Raw genomic sequence first — 23,783 nt, 5'->3', positions numbered from 1 at the left:
GCAAAATAATCTATTGACTATATATATGGCCAAGATGGTTGCTGATTCCATAAAGTCATAAAACGATTGAGGAAAAATTTGATAAAAATTTTAATTATTTAAATATTCATAAAATGTGAAAAGGCAATAGGGACAGGTTCCCTTTCTTCGCCCATAAATCTCAAACATAAAAATCCGGCCATTCATCACTAATAGCGAAATTGCTCAAGCAAGACTGAACTATGTTTCTTAAATTGTACATAACTTGTCAGATTTGCTATGGAGATGCCGAGGAGTTTTTCTGCGATGAAAAGAAAAACAAGATTCATTTACCATATTTGTTAGACCTTGCATCATTAAACTGTAGGCATGACTGATCTACTTGTATGCCTTGAGTACTTGATTTCAGAATGCTACTGCCCATATTACTACACCAAAAAGATCAATGCCTTTCTGAATTACTCTTCGAAATTCATTGCCTACATTCAAAATGATCAGTAAACCAAATCTGCTCTGAGTACATATCATTATTAATGCCCATAAAGCAACACGCTTGAATTCCTTCGTGTGACAATAAGGGGGTACATTAACTCTTTAATTAATTGAGCAGGAACAAGCAGTGCCACAGAAATGACCTGAATTCCTATAAGATGATCAAAATAAACACAAGCTTTTTAAGATAATACCTACCCAGACAGCAGCAGCAACATATCATGGCAAAGTTGTTTATATACAAAGGAAAGACCAAGATGTTTATATTCAGGTACTTGAACTACAACAGTGCAACTGAAACTCTTTACCCAATAGGAAGCTGACACAAGTGTAACAGCATAGTTATCAATTATTCTTTACACATATATACATTAGATTTGGCACTGAAATTATAACATGTACCTTACACACGTTGACGAAAACATGACAGAGACAAAGAAAATGTTGAATTAGCAGCACGGTAAAAGCGTTCTTTATTAGCTAGATACAGTAGGATCAATCATACAATAATAACAAGATTTTAGGAAGACTAACGAGAAGTTTAGCATTTTTATTGATTTCAATTGCAGAGTGTTTCTCACAAACTCGACATTGGTTCAAATCAATGTTGATAAGGATTGCATGCTTGAAACTTTCAGAAAAAGTACCTAATATCTTAAAGAATAAGTTAATAAAAAGATTTTATTTGAATGAGTTTTAGTATTAGTTTACAAGTTGAATTTGGTATGAGTAGGACATATTTATGATAGTTCTTTTTTTACTATAATAATCAATGACAAAACTATTATTCTTTCTTAATTTGAAATGTTGAATTATTTAGTTTTCTTTGAACAGTTATTAATTGATTCACTAAAAGACAATGATTTTAATGCATTGACCTTCTCTTGCTTAGGCTTTATTATTTCATGGTCTAGTGAATTGATCTTTGACATGTTTCTTTCAAATGTTGCTTTAACTGTTCCTGCCTAATGTAACAATTTGACTATGAATGCAACCTTATTCCGTGTGTGTGTGATTTGGTGGGAATCGATCCTTGGACTGGTCCCATGACGTTTTTCCTTTGTAACTAACCTTTGAGGATGCCAAAGACTGTGGTTTCTCATGACTAGCTTGAAAAACAATGCTGTAGTAGCAAATGATACCTGACAAACAAAAGATGACAGCACAATGGACTGACCACTTTGGGACGATTTCTGATGTCAAAACTGCATCTATACTATCAAGACGATCTCCTCAAAGGAGCAGGTGTGGAGGATTAGAATGGAGACACAGATCAAAGACCTCTCTTACTTTCTGGTGCTATTTGCTCAATGATGTGGGATGCTTTTGTAGTTGCTGCTGTAATTGCTAATGAATTGGGACTCCATTCCTTGCAGGAATCCTGAACTTAATACTTTGATTTTTCTTTCCCAATGAACTTGCTTACAGAACTTTTTTGGACGGATTTGGTGAGATACCACATCTGAAGTTTCCCGATTTTCCCCATGTTCCTGGACATTTCCCTTGGTAACTTTTACTTGTCCATTTGACCCTTTTCTGAGTTAGGTTTTTCTTCCTTTTAATCAAGTTCCTGGCTTCATTGGTAGAGGGAATCTATAATGCTAAAACCATCCTCTTTGAAATTCTTGAACTAAATGTGTGGTTTTATACTATGTATTGTTGGCATTTTAACTGAGCTACATAAAATGTTGCTTGTATGCATTGTTTTAGATTGTTACTATAATAACTAGCCACATATGCTATTCACCCTATGTGGGAAGGGTATGCCCAGGCATGGGTCCCTTGCTCACTAGGCCACTGGAGTCAAGCTATCCTGGCTGAAGACGGCTGATAGCCAGAAACTGGTCCTAGGATGCGTGATTCCGGTCCAGGAAAGACATGGCTTGGCAGTTCGGGCTGGACTGTTCAAATGAGGCACAGGGTGAAGACTGATTTGCATATGGCCATGTCTGAACTGGGGTGGCGTGGTGAGAAAAATAAGGATGGATTAAATGCAGATCTGTGACTGGGGTTGAATGTTTTGCCATTGTGCAACATTTCGTCTATCATCTTGTGTGTTTTGCTATTCACCCCATGTGGGAAGGGTATGCCCAGACGTGGGTCCCCTGCTCACTAGGCCACTTGGATCACGCTATCCTGGCTGAAGATGGCTGATAGCCAGAAACCGGTCCTAGGATGCGTGATTCCGGTCCAGGGAAGACATGGCTTGGCAGTTCGGGCTGGACTGTTCCCATGAGGCACAGGGTCAAGACTGATTTGCATATGGCCATGTCTGAACTGGGGTGGCTTGGTGAGCAAAATAATGATGGATTAAACCCAGATCTGTGACTGGGGGTGAATGTTTTGCCATTGTGCAACATTTCGTCCATCATCTTGTGTGTTTTGCTATTCACCCTATGTGGGAAGGGTATGCCCAGACGTGGGTCCCTTCCTCACTAGGCCACTGGAGTCAAGCTATCCTGGCTGAAGACGGCTGATAGCTAGAAACCGGTCCTAGGATGTGTGATTCCGGGCAAGGAAAGACATGGCTTGGCAGTTCGGGCTGGACTGTTCCCATGAGGCACAGGGTGAAGACTGATTTGCATATGGCCATGTCTGAACTGGGGTGGTTTTGTGAGCAAAATAATGATGGATTAAACCCAGATCTGTGACTGGGGGTGAATGTTTTGCCATTGTGCAACATTTCGTCCATCATCTTGTGTGTTTTGCTATTCACCCTATGTGGGAAGGGTATGCCCAGACGTGAGTCCCTTGCTCACTAGGCCACTGGAGTCAAGCTATCCTGGCTGAAGACGGCTGATAGCCAGAAACCGGTCCTAGGATGCGTGATTCCGGTCCAGGAAAGACATGGCTTGGCAGTTCGGGCTGGACTGTTCCAATGAGTCACAGGGTCAAGACTGATTTGCATATGGCCATGTCTGAACTGGGGTGGCTTGGTGAGCAAAATAACGATGGATTAAACCCAGATCTGTGACTGGGGGTGAATGTTTTGCCATTGTGCAACATTTTGTCCATCATCTTGTGTGTTTTGCTATTCAACCTATGTGGGAAGGGTATGCCCAGACGTGGGTCCCTTGCTCACTAGGCCACTTGAGTCAAGCTATCCTGGCTGAAGACGGCTGATAGCCAGAAACCGGTCCTAGGACGCGTGATGCCGGTCCAGGAAAGACATTGCTTGGCAGTTCGGGCTGGACTGTTCCCATGAGGCACAGGGTCAAGACTGATTTGCATATGGCCATGTCTGAACTGGGGTGGCTTGGTGAGCAAAATAACGATGGATTGAACCCAGATCTGTGACTGGGGGTGAATGTTTTGCCATTGTGCAACATTTCGTCCATCATTTTGTGTGTTTTGCTATTCACCCTATGTGGGAAGGGTATGCCCAGACGTTGGTCCCTTGCTCACTAGGCCACTGAAGTCAAGCTATCCTGGCTGAAGACGGCTGATAGCCAGAAACCGGTCCTAGGATGAGTGATTCCGGTCCAGGAAAGACATGGCTTGGCAGTTTGGGCTGGACTGTTCCCATGAGGCACAGGGTCAAGACTGATTTGCATATGGCATGTCTAAATGGGGTGGCTTGGTGAGCAAAATAGCGATGGATTAAACCCAGATCTGTGACTGGGGGTGAATGTTTTGCCATTGTGCAACATTTCGTCCATCATCTTGTGTGTTTTGCTTTTCACCCTATGTGGGAAGGGTATGCTCAGACGTGGGTCCCTTGCTCACTAGGCCACTGGAGTCAAGCTATCCTGGCTGAAGATGGCTGATAGCCAGAAACCGGTCCTAGGATGCGTGATTCCGGTCCAGGAAAGACAAGGCTTGGCAGTTTGGGCTGGACTGTTCCCATGAGGCACAGGGTCAAGACTGATTTGCATATGGCCATGTCTGAACTGGGGTGGCTTGGTGAGCAAAATAACAATGGGTTAAACCCAGATCTGTGACTGGGGGTGAATGTTTTGCCATTGTGCAACATTTCGTCCATCATCTTGTGTGTTTTGCTATTCACCCTATGTGGGAAGGGTATGCCCAGACGTGGGTCCCTTGCTCACTAGGCCACTGGAGTCAAGCTATCCTGGCTGAAGATGGCTGATAGCCAGAAACCGGTCCTAGGATGCGTGATTCCAGTCCAGGAAAGACATGGCTTGGCAGTTCGGGCTGGACTGTTCCCATGAGGCACAGGGTCAAGACTGATTTGCATATGGCCATGTCTAAACTGGGGTGGCTTGGTGAGCAAAATAACGATGGATTAAACCCAGATCTGTGACTGGGGGTGAATGTTTTGCCATTGTGCAACATTTCGTCCATCATCTTGTGTGTTTTGCTATTCACCCTATGTGGGAAGGGTATGCCCATACGTAGGTCCCTTGCTCACTAGGCCACTGGAGTCAAGCTTTCCTGGCTGAAGACGGCTGATAGCCAGAAACCGGTCCTAGGATGCGTGATTCCGGTCCAGGAAAGACATGGCTTGGCAGTTCGGGCTGGACTGTTCCCATGAGGCACAGGGTCAAGACTGATTTGCATAAGGCCATGTCTGAACTGAGGTGGCTTGGTGAGCAAAATAACGATGGATTAAACCCAGATCTGTGACTGGGGGTGAATGTTTTGCCATTGTGCAACATTTCGTCCATCATTTTGTGTGTTTTGCTATAATAACTAAGGGCCACATGCATCAAGCATCCCATTTGCGATTTCTAAATAGTGATTTTTAAGTAATTGCTAACTAGGAATCGCAAAAGTCTATGCATCAAAAAATGTGCTTTATTTTTGAGATTCAGTAAAAATTGCAATTGCTAATAGCGATTACATATTACTGAATCGCAAAAAGCGAATCCGCAAATACAGAATCGCAAATAGCAATTTCTTGAGATCAGTGCTGCTTGATGACATCACCACCAGGAAGTGAATCTGGGATTGCTCACACCTGTTCGCTGAGAGAGGCAGAGGAGGAGGCAGACTGTTGGAGCTGAGCAGAAACAAGCTTCACTGTGAGCAGAATCTGTGGAATAACACCAGCATGGCCTCTGAAACAGGGGACAAGAAAGCTGAAGGGCGCAAGAGGAAGCTAAAATTCAAAAACTTGAAGTCCTCATTGAGGAAGTCATGCAGAACTATGACAAACTGTTTGGCAAGCAGTCACTGCAGGTCCCAGAGTCTGTTAAAAGGAAGATTTGGCTTGGGATCCAATCAAAGGTCAATGCAGTGAGGGTCACACAGTGCTCAATATCCGACCTGCGCAAGCTCTGGTATGAATTGCGTAGCCGTGCTAAAGAAAGGGGGCCTGCAAGGCTTGCTGATGCCAAAAAAACTGGAGGGGGACCATCTACGAACATGGCAACATACCCCTGAAGGACATGGTGGAGTCAACACTGAAGCCGGAAGCAGTTGTTGGCATCACACAGATTGACACCTCTGAACAGGCGGGTAGCTCACGAGGCAAGAGCAATGCAAATAATCACTTATAGTTTAATCTAAAAAACACTAGCACCCAAAACAGATAATGCTTAGTGTAGCAAATCTGACTCCTGTCCACATCTTACTTGCCACATCCAAATGCATTATGGTTGTAGCATACAGAAAAATCTAAGTGAAAGGCAAAAGGGGATCAAACGAGAATTAGTGCATGAGGGCACACCAAGCACATTATTAAACTAGACTTTGTGCGTAACTAAATAACTTTATTAAACAATGCCATGCACAATGTGACATACATGTACACCAAAAAATACAGCAGTCACCCAGAGTTCTAAATTGCTGGACTTCGTCCCAGTGGAAGGGGACGAGATCAAGAGACACTTGCTGAGCTTAAAATCTGGATCACCCTATGATCCCTGTCCAGTAACAGTCAAAAAGCTAGCAGCAACCCCTATAGCTAATGCCCTAGCCGGACTATTCAATCAGTTATTTGAGATGGGGGATTTTCCATCGAGCTGGAAGCGGGCTTCCATCAAGCCGCTACTAAAAAAGCCCAATTTGGACATCTCGGACCCCAACAGTTATCGGCCAATCTCAAGACTTCCTATGCCGGCCAAGATCATAGAAAGGATCATGAACATCCAGCTCAGTGCACACTTAGGAACCACTCAGGGGCTAGACATCTCACAGCATGTGTTTAGACCAGGCCACAGTACAGAGTCCGCCCATTTCAAGTCAACAGATGAGGTCAGGAAGGTGATGGACTCCGGAGGTCGGGCGGCCCTGGTTATGCTGGACTTGTCGGCGGCCTTTGATACGGTCCACCATACCATCTTGGTGGACCAGCTGGACGAATGTGGGGTCCAGTTGAAGGCCTTACACATTTTGAGATCTTTTTTGACCAACAGGGTCTAGGTAGTTGCGCTAGGGGACTTTGAGTCGAAACCCTTCCAACCATCTTGTGGGGTTCCTCACTTAGCCCTACCTTGTTCAATGTCTATGTCTCCTCCCTGGCCCCAGTCATCCGCTCCCATGGGTTCGAACTCACATCGTACGCAGATGACACACAGATTGTGGTGTCACTGCTACCAGAGAGGGAGACTGATGTGGCCAGCAAGTTCAAGAATTGCATGAAGGCTGTGAACAAATGGATGGCCGGAAACTGTTTAAAACTCAATTCGGCTAAAACCGAAGTGATACTGTTTGGCTCTATGTTCAATTTTTGGTGCCCAAGTTGTTGGCCAGAAGAGATGGGGAGTCTTCCTATTCCAGTCAATAAGGTCAAGAACCTGGGGGTCATTATAGATGATAGACTCTCCTATGGACCTCAGGTAAATGCCTTGGCTTCATTTATCCATTGGACATTGAAAATCCTCCGGAAGGTACTTCCGATCCTCCCAGGGGAATGCAAAAAAACAGTCGAGACGGCCTTGGTGCTCTCACGATTGGATTACTGCAACAGTCTGCTCCTTGAAGCCCAGCAGGGAATACTTGACAAGTTACAGATACTGCAGAATGCAGCGGCGCGCCTACTTACAGGCTTGCCTAAGTTTGCATCCATCTCCCATGAACTGGTGAAACTACATTGGTTGCCAATAAGGAGCGGATCCTATTCAAAAGCATGTGTATTGTCTATAAGGCGACCCATGGTATAGGCCCAGCATTCCTGGGGCAACATTTTCCCCTGTATAAACCAGGTAGACTTCTGAGGTCAGCCACTTTGGGATTGATCAAGACCCCACGCATCAGGAAAGTGTGTTGGGGAGGCAGGAGTTTTAGCCGAGGGGAGGCGGTGGCCTGGAACGCTCTTCCTGTGGCACTCCGACTGTCCCCTGAGTTGATGACCTTTCGGAGAAAGCTAAAAACGTGGCTTTTTGTAAACTAGTTCCGGGGATATAGTTTAGGAGCTATCAAGATAGCGCCAGGACACCGTACGGTAACAGTGCGCTCTACAAATGTCACAAATAAATAAATAAATAAATAAACTTGCACTGTTTAACATCACAGATGCAGCCACGCAGGAGACTGAAGTTGGTGATGTCCATGACACACACGACGCACAGCCAGGAGAGGAAACAGAAGTGGCAGCATCATCACAGATACATGCAGATACCTGCACCCACTAGATGCAGGACGCAGACCAAAGTGCCACCACTGCCAGATTTGGAAATGGAGGAGGAGAGCCAACCTGACACTGCAACACCACATGCTGGCTATATACCAACAACACCACCAGATGTACCAATGTGGCTCAGATCTGTACATTTCCGTAGGCGAGGGCAAGGGCACTCATGGCAGCTCCAGGAGTCGATGGGTCTGCTGCCTGGGGTAGGGCAGAAGGAAAGATGCTCAAGCTCCAGCGCCTACAATGTAAAAACATGTGGTTAATGCAGGCCCAACTTGGATCATTGGCAACCAACATTGGAGATATTCAGGACTGCATGAAGGCGCTCACCACTGCTGATGTAGAAGGACAGAGGGCCACCAATTAAAACTTTGCTAATGTCACCAAATCAATGCATGACTTGTGCAGGGTGATGCAGGATGACCATGCATCCCAACGTAGGAGGCATCATAATTTGATGGTGCGCCTAAATGGTTACACCAGGGCCATCAATCGGCTGAGCACAACCACAGCTCATCTGTCTAGTCATGCTGTGGGGATGCAAGTCGAGATGAGCCATTGCTGTGGGGATATGGCCGGGGCCTAATCCAGGTCACCAATGTGGTGGAGCAACTCCAGACTGCTGCAGTTGGTGGCAACAACGTTCTGGGTGGGGGGAGAGTGAGGAGTCCTCCAGCCTCAGTAGCCTACTGGCACCAATAACAACAACCATGAGGCGCAGTACTCGGAGCACCACTGGCACGAAGGCTCCACAAGGGATGTGGCAGAGCCAATTGAAAGGCCCCCTGGAGTGCGTGGCCACAAAAAGTGAATTGTTGGACACTTAAAAATCTGGTGATGTAGCCAGTAGCATGAACATTGTCTGGGCTGCCATTTAAGTACCATTGCAATGTCACGTTTTACTTTTTTTACAACACTTGTATGCATCTGGTATGTATTCATTAACACTATCACATTTTGTTTTATTAAACAGTTGAGCATGTAGTGTGTTGTCTCATCATTACCCATCTTTAAAAAAAATGCTGAGTGATTTCTGCACGTCTCCGTCTCCCCTCTGCTGCCCTTGGACCGCATGCTGCTTTTGGTGGATGTCTTGACTAATTGTCTTACTCAGGCTCACTGTCAGAGAGTTCCAGGGGTATGCCTCTAATAGAAGCAATGCTGTGCAGCATGGCACAAGTGGCAACAATTTTGCAGCAGGTATCTGGCCTGTACCGCAATGCACCACCATTTCTTTGGAGACAGCAGAACCAAATGTCCTTTCAATCACATTGCTTGTGGAGATATGTGCCTCATTATATCGCTGCTCACTTTGGGTACTTGGATTTAGGTATGGTGCCAGTATGAAGGAGAACACACCATATGCGCTATCATCTACAGGGTGTAAAACAAGTAAATTACTCACTGATAGGTGTCACCATGGCAGAAGACTCTGCAGGACAGTATTACATTTGTTTACCAAGCAGGTATCCTTCTCCAAATTCACCCACACGGAGACGTCTGTGTATGACACCGTGTCTGAAGATGTAGGAGTCGTGTACTGCCAGGGTAACTAGCTATTATGTCTGTGATGATGTCTTTGGAATTGCAGATGACTTGTATGTGTAATGAATGGTTTGATTTTCTGTTCCTGTAAATGTATTCATTCACTGAGGGTGGACAAATGGCTACATGCGTCCCATCAATGCAACCATTTACGTGGGGAAAATGGGCTACCTGATAGAAATCAAATTCGGTTTGCTGCAATTTCTGTGGTGTTGTGTGGAACCTTATGTGGTGGTGTATCCTTGGCAACATGGAGTCAAGGACTAAGTTGAAAAAGCGTGATAGGGCACTTTGAGAGACACCTTGAGCTACAGCTACTGCTCCCTGAAAGCTACCTGACGCTAGGAGGTGCAGAGAACACAGGACCTGCACATGAGTGGCAAGTGTCCTGCGAGTCTGACGCTGCAGTAGTGGATCTAATTCAGCTATGAGATCATGCATTATGTCTGCAATCAATTGTTATATATCTCTTACTCTGTCTGCCCTAACAATATAACCCGCACTCTGAAAATGCGCTCCTGTATCCTCCTTCTTCTCTGTGCTGCTGCTCGTAGCCTCATCCTCCTAGCCATGATGTAGAGCGTTGCCATTGTGAAACATTCAGATACCTTCTGGGACTGTTTAAGTAGTTTGGTAATGGTTACCACCTGATTTGTTCACTTTGAAATGGTTACCACCTGGTTTCATTTATTCTTATTTAAGAAATGCAATTTGCGATTTCTAGCAGAATCGCGATATGCAAATTTATCTTGCATAGCTTTTGTGATTACCAATTTGCGAATACCTGTTACGGAATCACAGATCCAGATTCGTTATTTAGGTAATCTCAAAAATTGCGAATTTACGGACGATTCTGCGAATTTGCTTCATGCATTGCTTATGGCTAATCGCAAACGGACATTTTTTGCTATTCGCAATGTTTGAAATCGCAAAATAGCTTGATGCATGTGCCCCTAAATTATCTAAATTGCTCATGTCTGTTGTTGTGCCCTGATGTTCTTTTCTTTGAACTGTGTTATTAGTTTGATTCTAAATGCGTAATAGAGATAGTCATAGATTTCTTTCAGAATATCAAGTCCTGTTGCTTTTATTTTGTGTAGCAACAGAGTTATTGGTTTGCATAATTTTGGGCATACTAAACTTCTTCAAGAGGTTGGGTCTTCCAATTGCAATACTATATATTTACAGCATGTTTCTGAGAGTATTTTATTTGAATCTCATTTTGAACTTGTGTTTTGGTCACTAATTATTGGTCCTCAGTGGGTGGCGAACTGTGGTTAGGACATCCTGAAGTCTCACCCCTCACTACGACAGAATTTTATTTATCAGAGGACAAATGTCTATATGGGTATAGTGTAAAATCTGTGTACAGCAGAAATTCACAAGGAAGTAGACTCATGAGCCCAGTGTGGAAACTGAAGTAGAGAAATGCTTGTACTGCATCTAAACTTTTATAGCAGAGCTATGATCAGGTCTAGTGAAGTGAGGGTTTAAGGTGCCAAAATAGATATCTCTGTCCAAGTCTAAAAAGTTCAAGAGTTCATGGAGCGGCAAAGGGAATGACGTAGCACTCGACGACGAGTAGCAGCAAAGGAGTGTGAGTATTAATAGGGATGCACGTTGCAATTGCTTTGTTTTAAAGACTGCAGTTTTTTAAATAGCTGTTTTTGAGTGGCGTGAGAAATGGTTAAAGTCCATATGGATAAAGTCTTTGTATGATTGTGTTGCTTGATGCAAAGAAGTTGAAGTCAGCTCCTCCTGACCCCGGACGCTTGCCTGCAACTTTCTTTTCCTTGTACTCAGTTTTTGGAAGTGCCTGGCTCCCCTCACAGGCGCCATAGTGGAGGAGTTTAATTCCTCCATTTTAATGGTTTTATGTTTTAAGTTTCTCACATTTTATTTCCTCCTTTCTTTTACTCCACTCTTTATTTCTCCCCTTGTTTTCCCTCACGTTCCGGCACCATCTTGGCCCACGCTTCTTACCCTGAAGGGCTACTTAATGAAGATGTCAGCATGTCTGCGCTGCTGGCACGCCAAAGGCAAGCCCACTCATGGCAGGGTCGTGCCTACTGCCAAAACTCCTGGTCCGTTCACTCCAGGTAAAATGCCATCCCTGTTGACATATTCTAGTAGGAAACTGCATATGCTAAATAGTTCATACAAAATGCCGCAGCTTGCCTGCACCTGTTTTGATCCAGTGGAGCTCTTTATAGAGCCCAAACGTACTTGCACCACCTGCCGTCTCTCTCTGATGGCCCATCCTACATCAGCTCTGGGCCATTCTTCCCCCACAGTTAGAGTTACACCCAAAGCTAGGAACAATGGCACCACGATTCAGGCCGCCCTGATAAATGCCACTTTCTTCCTCAACACAACCACGAAATAGTCGAATTAATAGATAGCCACCATCTTCATCTCTTGTTTATCACTGAGAGGTGGGCAGATCTTTTGTCGGGTCCAGATTTCTATACAACCGCTCCTGCGGGTTTCTCAGTTTTTAGACAAGATAGGCCCATTAAAAGAGGTGGAGGTCTTATACTTATCTATCGTGACACAATTGCAGTGAAAGGAGGGCAGTTTACCTCTCCGGCCTGTGAAACCTTGAGCTTCAATAGTTCAGTATTGGAGCACCAATCTTTTAAAGGGTTACTTCTTTACTGCCCTACCAGGCCTAGGGGAGAAGTCCTAGTAACTTTGGGCAGCTTATTAGAAGCTGCAGCCTAAGAGGTGAATCTTACCTTATTGGGGGATTTTAATTTTCATCTGGAGGCTAATAATGACAAGGATTCAGATCGCCTCATTTCGGAGTTGAAATCAGTGGGCCTCTCGCAGAAAGTAGACTTACCCACCCATTCTGCAGGACATACCTTAGATGGCCTCCTCACTAACAATGACGCCATAACCCTCAAGAAGGTTCTTCTGTTAGTTTGTTCAGACCATCATGTAGTCCTATTTGACATTTGTCTTTTGGATTTGAACTTCCCCATCCTAGGCAGGGGCCCACCAAATATTTTACAGCCTGGAAGAATATAGACCACGGGTTTCTTAGACAAAACTAAGCCAGCTTTTTCCTACGACCCGGAGCAGGCAGCCTTGAGCTACACAGATTTGCTTCCTATCTATTTTGCCAAATTAGTTCCCTACAAGACAGCCTCCAAAAACAGAAGTATGCCCTCAGCCCCACGGTACTCAGAAGCCTTGAGGCTCGAGAAACAGCACTGTAGGAATCAAGAGAGACGCTGGTGACGGGATTACGATAATTAGGAAAAAGTCTCCATAAACAAGCTTTAGCCAATTACAACCAACCCCTTCTTAAGGAGAAAAGCAGTTACTTTACAAGGAAAGTTGAATCTCTCCAACCAGCTCAGACTGTCCTATAGAATCCTTAGGAATTTTTTCTCTGACAGATTTCACCCCTGTCTCCTCAGAGCTAGTAACAAACTTGGTGAGGACTGATATCAGGATCACATTTGGACTTGTGTCTTGCCACTACCCTTAAGGAGTCTTCTGAGTTAATTGGGCCAGTTTTGGCCAACATCTCTAATTCTTTGTTTACATTTGGCGTCCATCCTTCTCTTTGGAAAAAAGCTTCCATCTCGTCCCTATTAAAGAAGTCAAACCTCGACCCAGAAGACACCAACAATTATCGTCTGCCTTCACCCACCAAATTAGCGGAAAAGATTATAAATGACCAATCGACCCAATACATTCAGGCCCACAACTTGTTGGAGGAAACACAATGTGGCTTTAGGAAAATCCATAGTACAGAAACAGCGCTCATCAAAGCCACGGAGGAAATAAGGTTCGAGTCGGATAGGGGTGGCTCAGCGGAGTTGGTCCTCTTGAACCTATCTGCAGCTTTGATACGGTTGATCATGGTCTCCTGATCAACTGTATCTCCTCCCTAGGCATCAGGGACAAGGCCAAAGCTCTGTTAGCATCCTTCTTAACCAACAGAACCCAATCAGTTAATCTGGGCGATTTTGAATCCCCTCCTTTATCTCTTCAGTGTGGTGTCCCACAGGGCTCCTCCATCAGCCCTGCGCTTTCTAATATCTACATGACCGACCTGGCCCGAGTAATTAAATCTGCTGGCTTAAGCCTTACATCATAAGCAGACGATACCCATATTGTTTTCGCTGTCCATAAGAACTGTGACTGACAGCATTTTGGCAGTGAGTACCTGGATGTCCAATCACTTGCTTAAATTAAACTCCTCCGAGACCGAGGTGATGGTGTTTGGCAAACTCTCTCTTTGGCTTGGTCCTCCCGTTGGTGGCCAGACTATCTTGGACAGCCTCCTGTCCCAGTCACCAAGGCAAAACATCTCTGGGTCATCATTGATGACAAGCGCTCCTATAAATACCATGTCAACTCAGTAGTCTCCTCGTCCTTTTAAATCATCAGAATGGCAAAGAAATTGTTTCCTTTAATCCCCATTGAAGCCCGGAAGATGATCTTATCGGCCTTGGTTCTGCCTAAGGTGGACTATTGTAAAGGCATACTTATAAATGCTCAGCAATCAGTCCTAAACAAACTGAAGCTAATTCAAAATGCTGCGGCCAGACTGCTGTCCGGCACACCAAAATTTCATTCCGTGTCTGAAGTGATCAGACAACTGCACTGGCTGCCTATCAGAAACAGAATAACATTTACGGCATTGTGCATTGCATATAAAGCCACTCATAATAATGGACCATAATTTCTGGAGAAATCATTACATATTTATACCCTGAACAGGTCTTTGCGCTCGGCCGGCGCTAATCTACTGGTTGTTCCCAGAACACAAAAATCCAGCTGGGGTGACAGAAGCTTTGTAGTGGCTACTGCAAAGCTCTGGAATTCTTTTACTTGTCAGATTAGATACATGCCTACACTTTTAATGTTCAGGAAGAAATTAAAACCTAGCTTTTTAATAATTAGGATCCCCTTATTTTCTCCACTCTTTGCCCTGTCTCAGGAGTAGCTAGAGCCGAGACACCTTTTAAGTAAATTTGCGCTCTATAAATTGTTATAACATAACTTAACATGACATAACATAACACGTAACGGGTCGGCCATGGCCTAAAATCTTGAGATATTTACCCACATGGTAATCTCAGTGTAGAAGACACTGAGTAAGTTGTCTAGTATTTGTGGTGTTTGTCATGACACGTCATCTGCAAAATCTTACAGTAAAGGGTTTTTTAATGTGTGTTAGCGGTAAACGGTTGGTATAGTTGATCTCAGGTGCACAGGGAATAACGGTATCAATTAGGGTGAAATCCCACTGGTCAAGATTTCAATTGAAGTGAATGATTATAGACAAGTTCAGTTACCTTGTGAGAGTGGATTTCCTTTAGTGGAGCAGAGAGGTTTAATTGTTGCTTGCGTTGTATTGTTTATTTACATAGAGAAAACACGATTAATAGAGAAAACACGGCGAAGAAAATTGTAAAGGAGGGTGAGCTACTGCGTGGTGTGAGATTGGCGTCACAGTGTTTCACGGAATGAATGGTCGGTTGATGCAAAGCCGCGCTGAGATTGGTTGATAACATCATAGAAGGTTGCAATTTCATTGGTTGAGATTGTCGAATTAGAAGATTGTGGGAGAAATGTATTTCCTGGATTTTCCAGTAGTTCATTTGTGAAATGCAAAATTTAATAAAAATGAAATTTTTCAAAGCATTACGAAACTTAATCAAGTGACATGACACAATACAGAGTAGGAGTGGAGGCATCACCTGAGGGCACCAGGATACATTGTAAAGATGGGCGAAGGATTACATCCATGTCATTGGCTTGATTATTAGCACAAGTTAACAGGACAAGATTAAGCACTACAGTTTTGTCGCTCTGGGACATTTAATTTGAGAATGATTGAGAACTTAAGGTTAAAATGTTATGAATTGAGACGACCTCCTAGAGCTGCCCAATTTGAATCATTAAATACTTAGGAACACACAGCACATCAGAAAGAGAAAGAAAAATACCAAGGGAGACATAGAAGAACACTAGATCATTATGCAGAAGCTAGATGGGATGTACAACAGAAAGCATTGAGAACGGATGTTATAACAGGAACTAGATTGTATCCAATAGTTATCAGTTGGAGGGGATGTTAACGGAAAAAGAAAGGAAATGGGGAAACACATAGAGACAGAAAAGATTGGTCTTGGAAAGGAAGGAGATGCGAGTGATATAGATGACAAACTTTTGAATGAATTGTTAGTGAATCGTCCACCCCATATAATGAATCCTAGAATGCAGGTGTGTCAAGTAGGACTACAGCTGAACATCCAAATGCTCCTTTAATACCTGAAATACCAAGAGAGCCAACACTGTGTAGTGTAGTTCCTATATTCCCAATAGGCTCTGCACATTGGAATAATATATCCGATAGCTGTTACGTAGGACTGAGGCCGACTAGGTCTCTATCGAATATATTAAACTTAATTGTGAGTGCCAGCTAGCTCAGAAGTCACTAGAAACTTTCTCGAATTCACAAAAAGGGATTCGTTTCTGACAACCCCATAAACATGACAAATTTGTTTCCCCAAGAATAAACGTATCTTCAGAGTCATGGAAACAATAGATAGATATTTTACTCAGTCAATCGTGCATGCTTCGTTTCAACAGAGGTGCAGGGAAAATAGAGAGACGGGCTTTTTCAAGTAAAGGATTTATTGAACAGTCTTCTTTCTCATGCAAGTAAAGTGAACTGCTACAATCGTAATACAGGCTGCAAACTATAATGCGTTCAGCGTGAAGAGTATTATAAAATAATACTGTAAAAGCATTGTATGGTTTCTAAACCATAGATAAATACATACATAAATAACAAATGCTAAAAGTACTCAACTGTACACGATAATTGTCATAACTGATATTTTATGTTTTGATTAATTTGCCACTGTTCTGAATGCAAACAATAAAAACAGAGTTTTTTTTTTAAAGTACTCAACTGGTGGTTCTAAAATACGCCTACCCCGAAGTACCTAACCTTGGTCTAGTACAGGGGAAGAAGTAAGTGTGGTGTAGCATAGGTTTAGTTTCTTTTCTTTGCCAAGAATCTATCTAAGATTTCTCTTAGGGTCTAATCAGCTTCATACCTTAGTTTAGAATGATGGAGGTCTGGTATCTCTTGTCTCGGGACTCGATTTCCCAACACCCCGCAAGGGGAGCTTGGAAACACTGGAGCTGGATTCTCGGCGAGAGAAAGGCCAGCTTCTCGATCAGTGCTTCAGCTGGAGGGTCGGCTTCCTTCGGCATTTGCTGTAGCGAGCTGCGTTGGGCAAGTAGATAGTCAAGCTGCTCCGAACCACTGTGTGTTTGCTAGAGTAAGTGAAGGCATATTTATAACTTGAAGGTGCCCATAATAACGTCATCAAAGAACCCCAAGGGAATGGTAGTTCTTTGAAAACTCCATGAGTTCTTGGACAAATCAATATTCAAGCAAGGGAATGTCCCTGACTGCTTAAGCCGATTTTTCCAAGAAATCGTTGCAGCTTTCTGGTTCGGGTGGAAGTAGCCATGCCTGTATTTGGACTGCATGGGCTATGTCTAAATATGGGTATGATTTCTATGCCTATATTAGGGCAAAGTGAATTGTACCTATATAAGGGCATGAATCAGGAAATTTCGCTCGGATCCTAAAACGCCATACAACAACTTGTTACTCCTGTAAGAGGGATAACAAAATTAACGGCTCCAGTAAATCTATTTGAATCCAATACTACAGATGTGTTGACTCTTTGACTGTTCTTATCAATATTGGACCTGTTGTACCACTTTATAAATCCGAGTTACAGGTAATTACTATAAACAATTTGATTGTACCTTCTGGAATAAATATTGTACATAGTAATCCATTAGAACTGACAATGAGATCTGTGGTTCAGGCACCTATGGTCCTGACTCGAAGTACCACTACATGTACTAAGAGTACAGGTTCTATTCCAAAGCAGACACAATTTGACTCGACAAATGGAAAGATTAAGAGGTTTCTACCTTTCTATTCCCATGTAAAGGATTGTACCAAGGGAAGTACAGCTCCCGAGATAAGCGCATTAAATGTGCAACCTTGAACTATTAGAAATTTGGCCAATGAAGATATGATTTTAAATATGATGGAGGGACAATCAGGATTTACTCCTGAGGAATTTGATGAGTGGCTTAAAGGATATAGGGCCAGATGTAGGTAATACTATTTTACCGAATGATAAATACCGAATTTTACCGATTCGGTATTTATGAATCGGTAAAATAGAAGGGGGGAGATGTAGGTGAAATCGGTAATTGAATTACCGATTCTGTAACAATCGGTATTTACCGATTCGGTAATGCCCATTGATTCCTATGGGCATTGAAGCCCATAGTAATCAATGGGCATTACTGAATCGGTATTTACCGATTCGGTAAATACCGATTCCAGCAAGGGTGCATGGGGTGTCACTTTGACACCCTCTAGCACCCCAAATACTGGCATGTGTGCCATGTGGCACACAGACATGCCCTAAGGGCATGTCTGTCTGTCACATGGCATAGGTGTGCATGCACACATGTGCATGCACACCTGGATTCAGTATTTTACCACCCAATTGGATTGGGTGGTAAAATACCGAATCTGTAAGGCCATTGAGACTCAGAAGAGTCCCACCTACATCAGGAAGTTACCGAATCGGTAAAAATACCGATTCGGTATTTTACCGATTCGGTAAATTTACCGAATCGGTAAAATAGGGCCCCTACATGCCAATTACTGAATACCGTTATTTCGGCTCCTACATCTGGCCCATAGTTCCTCAATGAATAAGCAGAGTGCAGAAACCATTTTAGTTTTAGCTCCAGTTCCCAAATGTGAACCCAGTTCCTGCTTTAATTTCAGTGCCACGTTCAGCTCAAGTTACAATTTCAAGAAGGGAAAATGTGTTAGCCGTAAGTAGGCTTAAGGTAGAATCAGAAAAAATGAATCAGGGAAATCTTAGTCCATCATTATTAGACACACACCAGGTGGAGGAACTATTGTTTCCCTGCAAAGATATTACCCGACGAGCTAGATTGACACGAGAGATTGATTGAATTGGCTCAGAAATACAAGATTTACATTCAGAAATCAAAGTTTTTTACAAAGAAATTGCAGAATAGTTTTATAAGGACCAAGATTTTGCAATCATGAGGCCAGCTGGAAAGAAATTGCAGATTGCGGAATTAATGACACTGATTAAGAAATGGAATGAGAGAGAGAAATGGGAAGGAAGATGGTTGAAAAAGAAGGAAGGGAAGACCGTCCGGGTGCAGACACCTTCAATGGTGATTAATGGAGGGCGTAGAGAAATACAGATGCTTCCAATGAGAGAAGTACCAGGTGGAAGTTATGTACATGTGCCTTGGACAAGACTTGATATTTTGTCATTTTCCAAAGAATTTCCAAAACTGGGAGGAAATCCAGTGGAATGGTACAGACCGATGGAAAGATTTTTGAAACTTTCAAAGGTTTTGGGATTGACCTAAATACCCTGTTTGACATTGTGGTTCCTGGAGATTTATAGGCTGAATTTGAAGTTTCTGTGTATTGGCCTGAAGAAGCCTGAAACTGGTCCCAGGATGCTTGTTTTTCGGTCCAGGGAGGACCTGGCCAGGCAGTTCGGGCTGGACTATTCCCATGAGGAACAGGGTCAAGGCTGATTTTCATATGGCTTGGTCCAAACTGGAATGGTGTGGCAAGCAAAATAACAATGGATTAAACCCTGATCTGTGACTGGGGGTGAATGTTTGACAATGCTCAACATTCTGTCCATCATCTTTTTGTGTTGAATTCTGTGTTGGCCCGAAGCAGATCCAGAAAGTGATCCTGGGACAAGTGCACCATCTCCAGTGGTATTAATGAAATTCCAACAGGTAATATATCACTCGAAAACTACAGTTTTCCCCTAAAGAGATTGGTTGGTAGCAAATAGACAGAGCAACCCAAGGGCTTAGAGAACCAGTTAATACTTATTAAGAGAGATTGGTACAGGCTTTCAAATAATACAGTGGAATGGAAAATGAAGCCGACAAAGATATGGGACCTGAGATTGCATCTCTGATTGGCCAGCAATTAATCTGCTTGTAGAACTTACCGCTTGAAGAGATTTTATGATACGCCAAATACTGCAGTGATGAGAAAAGTTAATGGTTTGCTCAATTGAGACTGATGCACAAAGGCCAGAATCAGCCAATTTTTGAAAATGCAGTTCCATAACAGGAAGGACATAATCAAGGTCCAATGATGCAGGGTGTTAATGGTTTTCAACAGCACAATTTTGAGTCACAAGGTGAGGTTGTGGTTTTCCAGTAGATATTAGAAAGGGTGTTGATGTGTCACCTTTGAAGAAAATAAAATCATGTCACTTGTGCGGAAAATATGGATATTGAAAACATGAGCGTAGAGGTAATCTTGAAATCAGATACAGAATAGAGGGAATGCACAGTATCAGGGAGATAACATGGTTTAGACACAACAGACACAAAGATAGAGGACACAAAATCCTAATGCTCCCCAATCAGTGAAGATACCACAAGCTCTGATGCTGCCTCAGAATGTCCAGGAACAAAGATACAATAAGAATCATAATCAGCAAATGAATAGAACTTCTTTCCAAAATCAGAATGCAACTCAACAGTACTTAATTCAGGCAGATGACTTTGATCCAGACCCGTTGGCATGACAGTGCCTGAGTGGTGAGGGGGACTGCGTGCTCGGTGCAGCCCCAGAGGTAGACCAGAGTGGTCCCTATGTGGATGGAGAAGAAAATGGGAATCATGTCTCATTCCTTGTTGGCACTGGTGGTACCTCCGCTACTGTAAAAATAGCTGAGATTCCCAACCTACCCCTTTCGGGAGAGAGTATCCAAGTTGTAGGAGTTACAAATAAAAAGTTGTCCCCCCCAATTTCTCAAACCGTTCCTGTTACAATAGGGTCCTTTGAGGATCGCCATTGATTTGTGGTGTGTGATTCAAGTCAATTGAATCTGCTTGGAAGTGTTTTGATATGCAAACCAAATTGTTCCATCTATTGCACACCAAGAGGAATCAAATTTCATACCAATGATGAAGATGTTGTTTTTAAATTGTCACACCAGAAATCTGAAATGGGAATGTTCCTTCTCTTGACTAGAGAAGATCTACATATTGAACTGAGGTACACTGTGTTACCTAAAGTCTGTGACTTTACAGAAAAAAGATATCCGACTAGTCAAGCTTGTTAAACCAGTCCAAATCACCATGAAGTCAAATGCTGAATATCCGAGAATCCCACAATACAATTTGACTCCAGATACTATTGTCAAAATTACTGCTGTGATTGACTCAATGATTGAGCGAGGGATCATGAAGGAAACAATGGGAAGTCTTTGAAACTCTCCCATAACCGGCTTGCTGAAGCCAAATGGCAAGTATTGCATTATGCAGGATTTAAGACGAATAAACACCATTGTTGTCCCTTGTTCGTTCATGGTCCCGAATCCATCTGTGATATTATTTCAAATTCCATATGAAGCTGAATTGTTTTCAGTCATCGATCTGTGTCAAGCCATCTTTTCTATTCCTCTTCATGATGATAGTCAGTTTCTTTTAGATTTCCACTCCATTTCCATTTCGGCAATTGTTTTTTGGCTTGGTGCAGAGTCTCACAAGGGTATATAGAAAGCCCCTCAATTTTCAATCAGATCCTTAAAAAATAATCTTGAGTCTTTGGTAACACGATATCATTCAGTGCTATTGCAGTATATTGATGACCTATTGGTGGCATCAAATACTATGGAGGCTTGTAGAATTGACACTATTGCCCTTTGAAACCTTCTTGCACGAAAACAGACATAAAGTATCCCCAAATAAGATACGGTTTTGCCAAACTGAAGTCCTGTACTCAGAACAACACATTGAGAAAGGAGCAAGGAAAGTGTCACAGGAAAGAATCATAATGATTCTTAACATGAGTCCACCCACTACCCAAAAGGAAGTGCGCATGTTTTTAGGAATGGCGGGCTACTGTCACCAGTGGATTCCAAATTTCTCACTAGTAGTGAAACCTCTTCAGAGGTTGACACGCAAAGATGTCTCTGATCTGGAACCCTAGGATGACAATTGTATGATTGCCTTCACTGAGCTGCGAAAATGCCTTAGCAGGGCACCAACTATGGGAATGCCTCATTTGTATTATTCTGCAGTGAAAGAGAAGGCTGTGCTCTTTCAGTTTTGGCACAAATGTATGGAAATAGTCACAGGCCTATGGCCTGTTTTTCATGATCCTGTAGACACAGCATTACCTGGATGTTTGAAATCAGTTGCATCTGCATGTGTGAGTCTTGAACAGAATGAAAGCTTAGTAACGGGCATCCATTAACTGTATTTTTCCCCCATTCAGTGGAGATACTGTTAACTCATACTCAAACACAGTATCTGCCGAATAGTCATCTGACAAAATATGAGCAAATTATTTTGGGTGCCTACAAATTCCTGCCCAAATTGTCAAGTGCGTAGCACACAGATAAGGCACTGACTACGTGAGTGTTGGCAATATATATGCTGCTGAGATTGCAAAGTATTGTGCATTAAATGCTCATACTTCTAATGAAGTCTTACTGAATGAAACATCAGATGTCAAAAATCATAATATGTTGTTAACAGCATTAGACACTTGGGATAAGGTCAGGAAGTTACAAGAGGAAGTGACAGAAGTAGATGAGCAGATGTAAAAAAGGGAAGACAAAGTTTGGGTTTACACTGATGGCAGACCAGTATTATCTGATAGTTTGTTGTCATCTATGGCTATACATTATCATGGTCCTGCACAAGTAGGAAGAGATGAAATGAAGTAACTCTATTGACAGGTGTGGTTTAATCTTAAATTCAGAGTGACTGCTGAAACATTGTGCCACGGTTGCGTGATATGCTAACAACAGAATGGAGGAAGAAAAACGCAAGTTGTTATGAATTACATTGCAAAATCCTCAGGTCCTCTCAACACGATGCCAATGGATTTCATGGAGATGCCCCTTTGCAACGGTCAGAGATATGTACTGGTCATTGTTTGCATTTTTTCAAAATGGGTTGAAGCCTCTCCAACAAGGCGAAATGATAGTCTAACTGTGGCAAATTTGTTGTTAATAGTCCTAATTCCGCATTTTAGATTCCTGATTTCTCTTAAGTCAGATAAAGGAACTCACTTTAGTAATGAGGTCCTGAAATCATTATGTGCGACGCTGTGGGTTGATAAATGTATATATTGCTGCGTATACCCGAGGGTCTCTTAGCGCTAACAGTAGGCAAAGTACCTGAGCATGATGTGAGGGGAAGATTACAAGTTGAAAAGTGTGAGAAGTTGGCCTGGTATATAATGCTCACTAGTTCTAGTGATCACTTTGTACCATGCCAAGCAACCCTTATGATGATGGTTGTAATTCAACCTTGTAGACCAGTTATCCTAGTGGTAACGTGGACAAAGCAGTCTTAGGCTAAACTCTGAAAGGCATGTGAAGCCAGCTGTTATACCATACACAACCCCCTTGAATACCAAATGAAAGGGACACCACACAGATATATATTGAAAATATATATTGATTTATTAACTATAAAATCCCCTGGACTCTTTATGAGCACAGAAGCACAAGCGTTAAATCACAAGACAGTTTAAAATACACAAAAGTTGCACAATATGGATGAGCCCTAGGGGCCACCTAAACCATATATTAATAAGTGGTATAAGAGATACCAGGAGGAAAGTGAAGAGGCCTAGGGCCTTGGGAATCGCTGGAGCTATTCGAGACTGGAAATAACTAAGTCGGGAAAGGCCCACGGGACTCGGGTGCAGTGTTCAAAGTGCACGCACTTTACAATACAAAGTCTATGGTGCGTAAAAAGCACAAAGTTAGAAAGTTAGGAACCTTCCGAGTGACCTACGGAGCTGAAACTTAAAACACAGGCCCTTGGGATGTGTACCAGTGCAGGAGCACCGGCGGAGCTGAGTTACCTCACCCACAGGAAGCGGGTGCACAGGGTCGAAGATGTGTCGGGTTTCGTCACGCTGGTCGATGGTGCTTGGAGCTGAAGATGCTGCAGGCGGCTCGATGAGAAGAGTTCCGGTGGATCCAAGGGTGGATCTGAAGAGTTGAAGACCTGAAAGCAGAGGGGACAGTGTTCAAAGTCACTAGCCAGTGACTACCGTGGAACCAGATTGGAACCAGGCGATGTCGGGTGCAAACAGGCGTTG

This window comes from Lissotriton vulgaris, chromosome 8 (assembly GCF_964263255.1).
Source record: "Lissotriton vulgaris chromosome 8, aLisVul1.2, whole genome shotgun sequence".
NCBI lineage: Eukaryota > Metazoa > Chordata > Amphibia > Caudata > Salamandridae > Lissotriton > Lissotriton vulgaris.
The sequence above is the reverse complement of the archived record's forward strand: the minus strand, read 5'-3'. Positions refer to the sequence as shown.